The 15,801-nt window shown below is 43.1% G+C and overlaps 1 protein-coding gene across 4 annotated transcripts in view; it reads right to left on the bottom strand.

Moving 5' to 3' along the window:
• ERBIN (erbb2 interacting protein) overlaps positions 1-15,801 on the bottom strand; it is a 335,765-nt gene that overhangs the window by 150,092 nt on the left and 169,872 nt on the right. For all 4 annotated transcript variants that reach the window (XM_068249944.1, XM_068249941.1, XM_068249959.1 and 1 more), the window contains one exon: positions 13,294-13,347. The gene's annotated coding sequence lies outside the window, so the exon portion shown is untranslated. The remainder of the gene's footprint in view (positions 1-13,293; positions 13,348-15,801) is intronic.

Raw genomic sequence — 15,801 nt, 5'->3', positions numbered from 1 at the left:
TTCTCCATAAAAGGTCAGTAAAACCCCTGAACACAACGGTTATTTATATCAGGTACTCTCTGTCTCTCTAAATTCAGTGCTGCTTCACACTTGAGCACTTTTCAGTGCTTTGCTGATCGCCTGCGATCAGCAAAGTGCTGCTGCTAATGTATCTCTATGGGATCATTCTCAGTACAGTGTTGGCAATTTGCAAAAATCGCAAACACCCTGCATGCATTGCTTTGGGGGCAAGTGCATAGCGATTGTTGTTCTGTGGAACGGGAATCAAAAACGCAAGTCGTGGCAAAATCGTGAACGCAATTTGCATTCCAATTGTAAAGAAGGAAGTAGGGGAGACAGAAAAGACAGATCTCAGGAACTGATCTCAGGATGATGTATAGTTTAGGGTTAAAAAAAGAGGTAGTTTATTTGTAAAAAAAAAAAAAAACAGACAACGCATTTCACAGGAGTCAACCCGCTTCATCAGGTCAGTAAATGGTGTTTCAGCTTGATGGGAGTGCCATGAGTGCAATGAGCTAATGACTGTATGTAAATTGACCACTCCCTTCAGTAACTGCATTCCCCTAAGCAGGGTGAGCATAGCCCTTCCTGCCATGTATGTATGTTTTTACATCCAGTGTGGCCTGGCTGAAGGCTGTAGCTCTCCTGCCCCCTGTTACACCACTGGGAGGAGCAGGGCTACATCCCAATATACAACAATATATAGCTACTTTAGAGAAAGTGTTTCCGATGCTGAAACCAGGATATTTAATGTAGAAGTGGGTATAATAACTTACTTCATTCTACTATATGATGTCACTGCAGTACCTCTTTAATACCTGCCTACAGTATCATTTCTTTGGTGTTGTTTACAGAAATCAGCAAGCAAAGCTGAAGACAGGTGAGAACTGAAAGCTGGAACAGATGTAGAAGGAGAGAGGTCTGTTCACTGCAAGGTCAAGTGTGCAGCCAAGGATCAGTGAGTAACATAGCAGAGCATCTGTATCAGGACTGCTCAAGTGATTCACCGCTGTGTAATGAGGCAAAGGTGAGGGGGCTGCAGAGACTGGCCAATCCTCTGCCTTTCCCTTCACAGATGAAGAAATGCACAGGAGTGCTTGTTAATGTGTAACATTCCTCCCTGACACACAGAGATTATACAGGCCTGAAAAAACTCAGAGGTCAGCTGCCAGGAAGACAGCAGCGGAAAAAGGAGGCGGATTTAGCTTCATTACAAACGCACTTCAATGCAGTAAAGAATATTTACCGCCTGCTGCGATGTGAAGGTGGATATCGTGCTTCAATGATAAGAAGATGAGAGCAACATCACTCTGATGGAAGCCAGGCTTCCTAGATGCTCCTCCACAAATCTTATATTTCTAAGCTCAGACCTAAAGCTAGGCATACACACTACAGTTTTGTTGTTGGATACAATTTTCTGTGATCATTTCAGGTGAAAACATTGGAGCAATACAGCTGATCTGCAAGGCTGTTGTGTTATCACCTAAGCCATGAACACATGCCATTGCCTTTCATCAACCCATTTACCATGGCAGCCACGTGTACTTCCTCTGCTTTCTGCCTCCCCTTCATTCTCCATACCACAGAACTGGCTGCTCGACTTTAACTTGAGCAACATGTCTGTGCAGTGATCACTGCTTTAAACAACTACTATGTATGAGGCTTAAAGAGACTCTCTAACAAAATTTTCAGCCTTATTTCTTCTATCCTATAAGTTCCTATACCTGTTCTAATGTGGTCTGTGTTACTGTAGCCTTTTCTAGTTGCACAGTGGCTGTATTATCACTGTTATATGATCTATTCTTCTCTCTTCTGTCAGCTCTGTCGGCTGAGGCTGGAATGTGTGGAATCTGCTGCACTGATTGTCATTGGCAGAAGCTATACACACCCTCTCCAAGCTCTGTATGAGTCAGAGACTGAGCTACTCTCAAGCCTATCACACTCTAGTTAGAAGCCATGTCTTTTGTTTGTAAACACTGCCTAAAAATGGCAATTATAAGCCAGGATTGCAGCATGGAGTGGCAGAAACAGCACAGAGGGGCCCAGGAGAACATAATGAATAGAATGGTATGCTTTTTATTGCAAGACTTTTAGAGTACAGATTCTCTTTAAAGAGGAACTGTAACACAGGATTGAATTTCATTCCAATCAGTAGCCGATACCCCCTTTCCCAAAGACAGCTTTATGTTTTCTCAAATAGATCATAGGGACAGTCTGGGTGGCTGAATTTGTGGTTAAACCCATCCCAGTGTGATGTTAGGGCCATGGTCATGAGAGCTTCCGGTCTGTGAACATCATTGCATTGTGGGAGATGATGGCTGTTTCCAACTACCAAGCAAGCAGTATCTCCCTCTGGGTGTAGATAATGGCAGTTGGTGCTGTCTGATCCCCCCCCCCCCCCCCCCCCATGTCTGCCAGCATTAAAGATGATGACCTGCAGGTTCACAGTGGATCGAACATGAACAAATTAAGCAGGGAGTATCCTTTCTTGTTTGTTAGTTTTTTTTTGCTTCTCACTGTATCCCCCCCCCCCCCCCCCCCCACACACACACTAATACCATCTTTCGATAAAGTTTGCAGCAGAGTACATTAGTTTAGCTCATCCATCAACCAGGGAGGAAGAAAGCTGTATTGCAGTGGTGAGATCAGATAGTCCTTGACACAGACATTCTATGCACCACTTTGCTTTTACACACTGTTAGTATTCAGCACAGTAGCGTAGCAGTTAGCACTCTCGCTTGCAGCGCTGGGTTTGAATCCCAGCCAGGGCACTATCTGCATGGAGTTTGTATGTTCTCCCCGAGGACTGTTGCCCAGCAAGGATCGGGAATGAGGAATGTTTCATTAATTACTTTTGAAGAGCTTTATATTTGCATTTAAACCTGAATTTTTCAGATGTCTTCATATACTGTATTCATAATAAGAATCATGCTTACAGTTTCACTTAGGGCAATACAGAAATTCTGGTACTTTTGTTTAAACCATGATATACTCTGGAAGTCCCCCTTAAATTAGCAACATTTGCAGTTAGGGAAAGTTTAAGAATGTGACACTGGTTAGAATAGTCAGCAGTATGTGTTGCAGAGCCAAAGAGAGTGAGTCTATGGATACACATCTCTTTCTTGCTATGCAATTTGCTTCATAACCATAGTGACTCTGTGGTGAGGGAACGTGTGAACAGGAAGATAGCGGACACCTGCTGCAGATCCAGAAGCTGCTGGCACCACAAGGCATAAGAATATAATAGCAAGATGATAACTTCTAACTGATAAACACTTCTGGAAAGTATCAGCTGACAGAATCCTCTATTCAGAGCAGACTGCTGACAAATCTACAATGTGGAGTATGTTGGTGTGATTGAATAGGTACAGCAGAACACTCTGAAAGCCCCACAGACACAAACACGCATGAATTTTTCTGTGCGCATGCTCGAAGTGAACGAGTGAACAATGGAGAATTGTTCAAAAAATAATGTTCAAATGGTGGTAAAAGACAGCGATTAATGTCCATGTAAATTGGCGGATTAGTCCGTATGATAATCCCTTGCAATTCCTTGCGTTTTTCTTCTAATGAACATTGATTTTTTTTGAGCGAAGATCGATCGTCTTTACGATTTTGCAAGGTGCGCACAAGTGCGCCATTAGGCGACTGACGCTTTGGGACGCGTGCCTATAAAGACTGTCACAGCGGATCGGATCTTTAAGATTTCTGACGACTCCTGCGCCGTGATCGTTTGAACTCTCGTTCGCGCCCGTCATGTGTTCCTGCAGGCAGAAAGATGGATCGGGGAACATTATTCGTTGAAAGGTGTCGCTGTGAGGTCCCCCAATCCATCATCAAATCTTTCATATCAGACTGTAATGAACGTTGACTTAATTCAAAGTACTCAGGTGTGGCTAGTTACGCACTTCTGGGTCCTCATTTTATCCCTTCCGCTAATTATGCAATTGCCGTCATTCTGCAAATGCTGAATTCAAACGCGCTCCAACATCATTAATTTGCCGCTAAACGTTGGGGATTGCTCGTTTTATAACGATGACAGTGGATCGTGTGTATGCAGCTTGAATCACTCTTGTGGCTAGAAAAGACAGATGGAGGAAGAATATAAAACCCCAGCCTTCAGCTTATTACACTGGGCCTGATAAGGTCCTCCTGAGCAGGAGAGGTTTGCAGAGCATACAAGTGACCCAGCAAACCTACTAACTGCAGTGTAATGTCAGATTGTTGATAATTCTAAAACAATCTATGAAATGTCTTATTTTAGTGGGACCACAAATCTGGAGCGGTTTTGAGGAGGCTTCAGAGAGACTGTAAAAATGCCCCCCATCATTACATTTACCATCCAATATCTCTGCAGCCATGCTTTGAGAGACCCCACATATTCAGCGTAAGGAGGGGACATCAGAGGCAACGTCCATGTGTAATTTCAGGACCCACTCAGTCTCACTGGATCCTGTGATAACTCTGTACACCATATATCAGGATCCAGGGTGGGGATCTGAAATTAGACATGGCAATAGCTGCATGAGTTCCCTCCTTAACTTAAATAGTTGGGGTTTCTGGGAGATATGGTTACAGTGATATGAGGCTTCAGTAGAAGATGAAGCCGGCACCATCTATGTATTCTATATGCTCTTTTATTAAATCATCAAGATTACAGGCTGCCTGTCACACGGAGTGCAACGTTTCGGGGGACATCCCCTTTATCAAGCAAGTGGCCCTGAAACGTTGCACTTCGTGCGACAGCCTGTAATCTTGATGATTTAATAAAAGAGCATATAGAATACATAGATGGTGCCGGCTTCATCTTCTACTGAACTATCTCCGTCTGGTAAACGGACTGCCTGGGCACAACGCTACTTATTCAGGAAGGAGTGCCTCCTCTTCACTATACCAGTCATATGAGGCTTAAATTACAGGAGTGTGAGGGCGCATTTGCATATTCAAAGTCTTGCCCCCCCCCCCCCAACTCTTCCCCACCCGTCAAAAAAAATAAAAGTAAGAGGACTCCAGCTTCAAAGGCCTGAGGAAGTCCTAGAATGCACTCCCCCTGGCTGGCTGAGCAACTAATATGACTGTGGATAGATGGGAGGGGATATGAGGGAATAAATTGCTGGGTCTTGAGACAACTAAAAACAATAGCAATTAAGCAGGAATTTCAATCATGCATCTGACGGTGTTGTCGGGGAGATCTTTACCCACTTGCAAAATGATGTTGAATTATTGATTTGAGTGACCAAAATTGCAAAATGTGTTCAGGCCTTTATACTCTCCAGCTTTGTAAACACGTTGTTATCATTCCCATTGTACATTATACTATAGATTACAGACCTACGGGAAAGCCCTGTGAAAAAAAAGAGTTATGCTGGGAATACACCATTAGATATTTTGGCAGATAGATGGTTCGATAGATAATTTCCAACATATACGATGCTATTTTCAATCATTTTTCTGATCAATTTCTCATAGAAATGAATGGAAATTGATAAGAAAAGATAAGAAAATTGATCTGAAAATCGATCAGACATTAAATCGGCTGAAAAATCTCATCAGGTATTCCCAGCATTACATTAAACTACACTGGGAGTTAATTTAATTATTTGCTTTGAGCCTTCTCAGTGCTTTTTCCTCAGAAAAGGCCATAAATAAGGTCCTTTCTTATGCACTGGTTTTCATTTTTGGTAAACTAGTTGTGAATTCCCCTGCAGAAGGAATGCTGCCTCTGCTCATCAGGCAGGCTTGGCCCAGCGATGGTTCATTTGCTGTCAGTGACACACACACTAGAATGGGGCTGAGAATCGCTGACGCTGACGTTTCTAAAGTGCTAATCATGGCCGACTTCAGAGCAGATCATAAACACTTCCTGCCTTCACAGCAACGGGTCTTCTGCTTTCATTTCTCTCTCCCCTTGTCCTTGTAAACTGGCTCATTTACCATCTAGTTTACCAGTGAATGTAAAATACTGGCTGCAAGTCATAATGTCACGTAATTATGTGTCCGTTTAACAAGCATACTTTCTAGAAGCAGCCCCTTGTAAATCATGTATGCACATGGCAATGGTGGTAGTGCTACAAGGATTTAAAAGACAAATAATCCACTGTCTGATACATTGTAGCATACAAATATACAGTGTGTACCAGCGTGCACTGCTATACAGAGGACAGAACAGAAGTGCAGCTTAAATAACACTACAAGACACCTATAATAGTATTTTGGCTGATATATGGGCCACAGAATATTTATATTGCGCTTTTCTCCTGGTGGACTCAAAGCGCCTGAGCTGCAGCCACTAGGACGTGTTCTATTGACAATAGCAGTGTTAGGGAGCCTTGCCCATGGTTTCCTTACTGAACAGGTGCTGGCTTACTAAACAGGAAGAGCTGATAGACTGGAACAAAAGAGCGATTTTCCGAGAGCAACCACCCATAGCCCTCGTTTCATCTAACAACTGATTGGCTGCTCTGAGCAACTGCACCACTTCTGCTTTCTTTGCACTTGTCATGAAAGATCTGACCCTTCCCTTTCTCAAATTCAAAGTTAGCCATACATGCAACACATTTTTTAATCAATTTCTGAACAAATCTATTCCTTTGATCAAACCTGCCAGAAATCCATTTGCTCCAATATGTATATAGAATTCAATCTGTATAGAATCTGTATATAGAATTCAATTTACTTTCAATCAATTTTGTGCAGTGCATTGATTCGAAAGTGTGAATAGGCTGGACAGGGCAGAAGAAAGCGGAAATCTACGGCTGGCAGTGTTGCACTGTACCCAGCAGCACTACGCTTGCGGCTTAATCAATGCTCAATAGAATTCGGCTGAAATACGACAAAATTGAATATGTTGTGTCGAGAAGGAATCAATCACTATCCAATTAATGTGTGTATGGCCAGCCTGGACAGGGATCCATGCACTTAATAAGCATTATATGGATAAAATATATACTAAGGTTTATAAATAACGTAGATACATTTTTCACAAATAAACCTTTATGTGTTTTCAAGTGTCAGACATATTTTCCTTTTTGCAACACATTTTGGATACAGTGGGGGCGGTGTTTAAACGTTTGTCAGTTTGTTTGCTTTTAATTGCGGTTTGTGTCCCCATGAAAGACCATGCTTCCCTTCTTATGTCAATGGAAAGGGGGTTTTCGTTTGTTTTTTTTAAACAATAATTTTTATTTGGTTTTCTATATCAAGAAGCCAAAGAAAAGGCGTTGAATTTCAAAAGCAATATATATATAAAAAAAAAAAAAAAAAACAATCCAGATTAGTGACAATCAAGATACAGAGGAATAACATTAGTTTATCATATAAAACCATGCAGCAGATTTATATGAACATGACCTTCACAACATACCGTAATTTGGAATGACAGAGGGGGGACACTGACTTCCCATTAGACCAGGGAACTGATAAAACTAGCACCAGTATAGATCCTGCAGCTCATGGTGAATCAGAACTCCTAGGAGTGTGTAAGGGGAACAAATAGAGCAAAAAGCCCTCTTAACTTACTAGGAGTTCGGGTTCACCATGAGCTTGCTGGGTACTCTGTAAAGGTGCGTACACACCTCCTACTTTACGCCTGATTGACGTTTAAACTGGTGGTTTGAAGGACCTGAAGTGCAAACAACAAGTGCAAGACCAACAAAACGGCTGATATGCTAATTTACATGTCGTTTAACAAACTTGATAATGGACAATGGCCCGGATAGAACAATGGACTAGATAAAATGACTGATCAAACGACTTGTTGTTTGAACGTCTATTAGTTGGACAAACGACTAGAAGTAATTTGTACACGTGTACATCCCTAACAGTTGTTTGAACAACAGTTTCTCCAAAGGATCCGCTGAGTTCAACAGCGCGTACAGATGTCCAACTTGTCATTCAAACAACAAGCCAGACGACAAGTTGTTTGAAAAAGTTGGACATGTGTACTTTAAGTGTAAGTTTAGCTATCAGGGAAAACAAAGGGATGATTTGCATATTCAGCAGTGATGCATTGTGGGGCACCTCAGAGCTCACTCCAACCTGAATAATCACAAATACCTTCTGTTTTAAGAAGGCAAAATTCTACACTATTGTAGTCAAACAGCTCAGCAGGACTGCCAGGCAACTGGGATTGTTTAAAAGGAAATAAATATGGCAGCTTCCGTATCTCTCACTTCTGGATCCCTTTAAGGATACAATTTTGGCAGATAAGATTAAAATCAGGCATGAGGTTAAAGCTAAGGAATTTGAGGAGGTATTGGTTAATCTGAGAGATAGGGTGGGGTTATGGTTTGCACAGGGGTGAGGATATAGTAAGGCATTGATGAAGGGGTGAGGGTATAGTTAGGCATTGATGAAGGGGTGAGAGTATAGTTAGGCATTGAAGAAGGGGTGAGGGTATAGTTAGGCATTGATGAAGGGGTAAGGGTATAGTTAGGCATTGATGAAGGGGTGAGGGTATAGTTAGGCAATGATGAAGAGGTGGGGGTATAGTTAGACATTGATAAAGGGGTGAGGGTATAGTTAGTCATTGATGAAGGGGTGAGTGTAAAGTTAGGCAATGATGAAGAGGTGGGGGTATAGTTAGGCATTGATGAAGGGGTGAGGGTATAGTTAGGCATTGATGAAGGGGTGAGGGTATAGTTAGGCATTGATAAAGGGGTGAGGGTATAGTTAGGCATTGATGAAGGGGTGAGGGTATAGTTAGGCATTGATGAAGGGGTGAGGGTATAGTTAGACATTGATAAAGGGGTGAGGGTATAGTTAGGCAATGATGAAGAGGTGGGGGTATAGTTAGACATTGATAAAGGGGTGAGGGTATAGTTAGTCATTGATGAAGGGGTGAGTGTATAGTTAGGCAATGATGAAGAGGTGGGGGTATAGTTAGGCATTGATGAAGGGGTGAGGGTATAGTTAGGCATTGATGAAGGGGTGAGGGTATAGTTAGGCATTGATGAAGGGATGAGGGTATAGTTAGGTATTGATGAAGGGGTGAGGGTATAGTTAGGCAATGATGAAGAGGTGGGGGTATAGTTAGGCATTGATGAAGGGGTGAGGGTATAGTTAGGCATTGATGAAGGGGTGAATGTATAGTTAGGCATTGATGAAGGGGTGAGGGTATAGTTAGACATTGATGAAGGGGTGAGGGTATAGTTAGGCATTGATGAAGGGGTGAGGGTATAGTTAGGCATTGATAAAGGGGTGGGGATATAGTTAGGCATTGATGAAGGGGTGAATGTATAGTTAGGCATTGATGAAGGGGCGGTGATATAGTTAGGCAATGATGAAGAGGTGGGGGTATAGTTAGACATTGATGAAGGGGTGAGGGTATAGTTAGGCATTGATGAAGGGGTGAGGGTATAGTTAGGCATTGATGAAGGGATGAGGGTATAGTTAGGTATTGATGAAGGGGTGAGGGTATAGTTAGGCAATGATGAAGAGGTGGGGGTATAGTTAGGCATTGATGAAGGGGTGAGGGTATAGTTAGGCATTGATGAAGGGGTGAATGTATAGTTAGACATTGATGAAGGGGTGAATGTATAGTTAGGCATTGATGAAGGGGTGAGGGTATAGTTAGGCATTGATGAAGGGGTGAGGGTATAGTTAGGCAATGATGAAGAGGTGGGGGTATAGTTAGACATTGATGAAGGGGTGAATGTATAGTTAGGCATTGATGAAGGGGTGAGGGTATAGTTAGGCATTGATGAAGGGGTGAGGGTATAGTTAGGCAATGATGAAGGGGTGGGGGTATAGTTAGGCAATGATGAAGAGGTGAATGTATAGTTAGGCATTGATGAAGGGGGCGGGGATATAGTTAGGCATTGATGAAGGGGTGGGGGTATAGTTAGACATTGATGAAGGGGTGAATGTATAGTTAGGAATTGATGAAGGGGTGAGGATATAGTTAGGCATTGATGAAGGGGTGAGGGTATAGTTAGGCAATGATGAAGGGGTGGGGATATAGTTAGGCATTGATGAAGGGGTGAATGTATAGTTAGGCATTGATGAAGGGGTGAGGGTATAGTTAGGCATTGATGAAGGGGTGAGGGTATAGTTAGGCATTGATGAAGGGGTGGGGATATAGTTAGGCATTGATGAAGGGGTGAATGTATAGTTAGGCATTGATGAAGGGGTGAGGGTATAGTTAGGCATTGATGAAGGGGTGAATGTATAGTTAGGCATTGATGAAGGGGTGAGGGTATAGTTAGGCATTGATGAAGGGGTGAGGGTATAGTTAGGCATTGATGAAGGGGTGAGGGTATAGTTAGGCATTGATAAAGGGGTGGGGATATAGTTAGGCATTGATGAAGGGGTGAATGTATAGTTAGGCATTGATGAAGGGGTGGTGATATAGTTAGGCAATGATGAAGAGGTGGGGGTATAGTTAGACATTGATGAAGGGGTGAATGTATAGTTAGGCATTGATGAAGGGGTGAGGGTATAGTTAGGCATTGATGAAGGGGTGAGGGTATAGTTAGGCAATGATGAAGGGGTGGGGATATAGTTAGGCATTGATGAAGGGGTGAATGTATAGTTAGGCATTGATGAAGGGGTGAGGGTATAGTTAGGCATTGATGAAGGGGTGAGGGTATAGTTAGACATTGATGAAGGGGTGAGGGTATAGTTAGGCATTGATGAAGGGGTGAGGGTATAGTTAGGCATTGATGAAGGGGTGAGGGTATAGTTAGGCATTGATGAAGGGGTGAGGGTATAGTTAGGCATTGATGAAGGGGTGAGGGTATAGTTAGGCATTGATGAAGGGGTGAGGGTATAGTTAGGCATTGATGAAGGGGTGAATGTATAGTTAGGCATTGATGAAGGGGTGAGGGTATAGTTAGGCATTGATGAAGAGGTGAATGTATAGTTAGGCATTGATGAAGGGGTGAGGGTATAGTTAGGCATTGATGAAGGGGTGGATGTATAGTTAGGCATTGATGAAGGGGTGAGGGTATAGTTAGGCATTGATGAAGGGGGCGGGGATATAGTTAGGCATTGATGAAGGGGTGAGGGTATAGTTAGGCAATGATGAAGGGGTGAGGGTATAGTTAGGCATTGATGAAGGGGTGGGGATATAGTTAGGCATTGATGAAGAGGTGGGGGTATAGTTAGGCAATGATGAAGAGGTGAATGTATAGTTAGGCATTGATGAAGGGGGCGGGGATATAGTTAGGCATTGATGAAGGGGTGAGGGTATAGTTAGGCAATGATGAAGGGGTGAGGGTATAGTTAGGCATTGATGAAGGGGTGGGGATATAGTTAGGCATTGATGAAGGGGTGAGGGTATAGTTAGGCAATGATGAAGAGGTGGGGGTATAGTTAGGCATTGATGAAGGGGTGAGGGTATAGTTAGGCATTGATGAAGGGGTGAGGGTATAGTTAGGCAATGATGAAGGGGTGAGGGTATAGTTAGGCATTGATGAAGGGGTGGGGATATAGTTAGGCATTGATGAAGGGGTGAATGTATAGTTAGGCATTGATGAAGGGGTGAGGGTATAGTTAGGCATTGATGAAGGGGTGAATGTATAGTTAGGCATTGATGAAGGGGTGAGGGTATAGTTAGGCATTGATGAAGGGGTGAGGGTATAGTTAGGCATTGATGAAGGGGTGAGGGTATAGTTAGGTATTGATAAAGGGGTGGGGATATAGTTAGGCATTGATGAAGGGGTGAATGTATAGTTAGGCATTGATGAAGGGGTGGTGATATAGTTAGGCAATGATGAAGAGGTGGGGGTATAGTTAGACATTGATGAAGGGGTGAATGTATAGTTAGGCATTGATGAAGGGGTGAGGGTATAGTTAGGCATTGATGAAGGGGTGAGGGTATAGTTAGGCAATGATGAAGGGGTGGGGATATAGTTAGGCATTGATGAAGGGGTGAATGTATAGTTAGGCATTGATGAAGGGGTGAGGGTATAGTTAGGCATTGATGAAGGGGTGAGGGTATAGTTAGGCATTGATGAAGGGGTGAGGGTATAGTTAGGCATTGATGAAGGGGTGAGGGTATAGTTAGGCATTGATGAAGGGGTGAGGGTATAGTTAGGCATTGATGAAGGGGTGGGGATATAGTTAGGCATTGATGAAGGGGTGAATGTATAGTTAGGCATTGATGAAGGGGCGGGGATATAGTTAGGCATTGATGAAGGGGTGAGGGTATAGTTAGGCAATGATGAAGAGGTGGGGGTATAGTTAGGCATTGATGAAGGGGTGAGGGTATAGTTAGGCATTGATGAAGGGGTGAGGGTATAGTTAGGCATTGATGAAGGGGTGAGGGTATAGTTAGGCATTGATGAAGGGGTGAGGGTATAATAGGCATTGATGAAGGGGTGGGGGGATAATAGGCATTGATGAAGGGGTGGGGGTATAATAGGCATTGATGAAGGGGTGAGGGTATAGTTAGGTATTTATGAAGGGGTTAGGGTATAGTTAGGCAATGATGAATGGGTGAGGGTATAGTTAGGCAATGATGAAGGGGTGGGGTTATAATAGGCATTGATGAAGGGGTGAGGGTATAGTTAGGTATTTATGAAGGGGTTAGGGTATAGTTAGGCAATGATGAATGGGTGAGGGTATAGTTAGGCAATGATGAAGGGGTGGGGTTATAATAGGCATTGATGAAGGGGTGAGGGTATAGTTAGGTATTGATGAATCGCATAAACGAGTCATATAGTTAGTATGCATGGATTCCCCAGTTAAACTGCACTAAAACTATGCCTATTGAGCAATTCCAGCAGCCAGTTAGCGCATGCTCATTGCAAACTGTAGCTGGCATGTACCTTTTTTAATTTATTTTTTTCTCGGTTTACGGTCAACAAAACTGACTAAAAAATGTTCTATTGGCTCACGCATTGGCTAGTCTGGCTCCCGAATCCCACATTCATTTGTCCACCTTTGGCGTAAGGGGCCATTATAGGACAATATGTGGCCAAATAGAAGCAACTGTCATTCAGGCCAGCTCTGTTATAGTATCAGGCCAGACATGATATAGTATCTGTTGAAGGGTCTGAAATGAGGAGAGATGAATACACGATCTGACTGCAGATCAAATCCTCTGATAACACAGCAAACAACAAGACATGAAAGAAATGAGTGAGAAGAGGCGGCGTGTGGCCCCGCGCAGAGCAGCACTGACAGTCTGCCAGGATGAAGGGAGGGCTGGTGATTGCGGGGATTTGGCTGTGGTCCCTGATGGAACATATTGAACAGCTCCAGCTTCCATGTTGTGTAAGTCACTCTGAGCACAACATTTCACAGAAGAGAGCAAAGCCACAGAAAAGAGTCTGTTAATGCTGCACTTACCTCTCAGTTTTTTGCTCCCTGCTGTTTCCTCCCTGAGTTTGCAAAGCCAACATTCTGCGGAGACAAGTAAAGACAGAGGTGACGTTACTACGAGCATCTGCCATCGGCTTTGCCTTGCTAAGAAGAGAGCGCTGTGGCTGGTAGGCAGCGAAGGAGGACAACAATGTGCACAGCCGGGCTGCCTCTCTCTCAGCTTCCGTTTCACAATTAAAGGTGCAGTTGTAGCAACTTTTCACAAGCTGACAGGGAAGCACATGGTGACTTGCAATGTCTGCAGACACCAGTGCTCTCCCATCACAGCTCATGCCTTAATACTACTAGCAGTAAATGCAAACACAAGTGGTGTGAACCAGCAATCAACAGGTTAACAGAATTCACATTAATGAATACACAGCATTTTTATTTCAAGTCCACAACTATAGTTTTATTTTGTGTTCAAGCAGCCTGAACTCCTACACAGGACAAAGGAAAACAGACAGAAATCCACCCTGTATGTATTAAGAGAGTTTAGCCTGTCTAATTCATCTGTGACTAATCACACGTTGTAATTTGATCTCTCAGCTTTGTCAGCTAGCTGCCTCGTCAGAGCAGCTAATTTGTAAACACCGGATGTTAACCCTATGTGTGCTTCTCAGGTCAAGTGTGGTTTAAAGGACAACTGGAGCGAGAGGTATATGGAAGGCTGCCATATTTATCTCCTTTCCCATCTCCATAGCCCAGAACACACTGCCCAGCCACTAACACTTGGCTTTGGTGATAATGCTTATAGTTGGTAGATAGCTTAAAGTACAACTGAAGTGAGAGGGATATGTAGGATGCCATATTTATTTCCCTTTAAGCAATACCAGTTGCCTGGCTATCCTGCTGGTCCTCTGCCTCTAATACTTTTACCCACAGCCCCTGAACAAGCATGCAGTAGATCAGGCGTTTCTGACATTATTGTCAGATCTGACAAGACTAGCTTGTTTCTGGTGTTATTCAGACACTACTGCAGCCAAAAAGATCAGTAGGGCTGCCAGGTAACTGGAATTATTTAAAAATAAATAAATATGTCGGCCTCCATATCCCTTAGGTCAGATGTGCTTTGAAGAGGACCTGAACTCAGAACTTTCTGTTCTGCTCTAGAAGATAAGCAACAGCATAATAACCTTTAAAGAAAAACAATTTTTTTTTTGTTACAGCAATACATCTGCTGAGTGTCTACTTCCTGTTTTCATGGAGGGAGACATACTGTTAACATCCTGTTTACCAATTAACTGCTCTGCCATAGCAGTCAGGTGACACAGCTGAGAGATCAACTTATAACTTGTGATTAGCCACAGATGAGGGGGAATTAAAGAGACTAATCTCTCTAAATACAGTACATACAATGTGCATTTCTTTATGCTTTCCTTCTGTCTTGTGCAACAGTTCAGGTCCACTTTAACCTTCCAAAACCAACTGCAACTGACAAACACCATTGCAATTTAGAGAGGTCTTCCTGTTTTGAGTCATACAAGACACCAAGCTTTTAGTTACAGAAGTAGACATTGCTTTATTTCTCTTTTTAGACAGGAACACTGTACTACCCCATACCTGGCATCCAGAGAACCAACCTCCAGCCTTATTACATTACCCACCATCATTTGTACTTTCTTACTTCCTAAAGGAACCTTCAGCATGTTATCAGCAATCTTTACTGCTCATAGAACGAAGGCCATGGCTACTGTCTGTGCAAAGGTACTATATATACAAAGTAAGCACTGTATTGTGTTTACAGTAAACAGCAGAATTATACCACATTCTTCCAGTGACTATTGATAAACAAAACAAGGTTTCCTCTTATGACTTGAATAAGGGCTCTTTCACACCAAAAAACTGCACATCCCATATAAAAATGCTTGCAGGTGAAAAAGAGATTCCAGGCACCAGCCTTGCAATCACCTCACTTTATTGAGTCCCAAACATCAAACAAAAAACGTGCAGTAGAATGGCCTAAATACAGGGGGCGTCATTTGCATTTAATTGCATGCGTTTTTCTGCACAAAAATGCTTACAGCAGTGCGTCTAAAACATGTAAATGCAGTAGAGGGAAATGGGTTCTCTGTGCGAAATCACATGTGTTTGCTGTTTGCAAAACTTGTGCATTCATTGAAATGCATGCAGGTGAGTTCGGGGTGAATGAGCACTTTATAAAGGGTCCCTGAGACATTCTTCTGTCAAGTGGTACCTCACTATAGGCCTGATGAAGTAAACTCTGGTGTTTTAAGCTGGTTCAGACGGACGCTTGTGGAGCGTTTACTGCCAGCGTTCGGGGCTTGGCGTTAAACGCTCCCATTCAAGTAAATGGGAGCGTTTGTACCAAGCTTTCACACGCGTTTACACAAATGCGGCGTTCAGGTCCCGATTTTCACTGGCGTTCAAGGAGCCCCTGGAAGCTACATGTTGCTTCCAGGGGCGGTTAACCGTGACGGGTAGTGTCCCCCTAGGGGAAGAAAAAACGCGACCGCATCCGAACGCAACGCGAAT

Source organism: Hyperolius riggenbachi, chromosome 1 (genome assembly GCF_040937935.1).
Source record: "Hyperolius riggenbachi isolate aHypRig1 chromosome 1, aHypRig1.pri, whole genome shotgun sequence".
Taxonomy (NCBI): domain Eukaryota; kingdom Metazoa; phylum Chordata; class Amphibia; order Anura; family Hyperoliidae; genus Hyperolius; species Hyperolius riggenbachi.
Note: the sequence above shows the minus strand (reverse complement) of the source record. Positions and strands in the feature narration are given on the sequence as shown.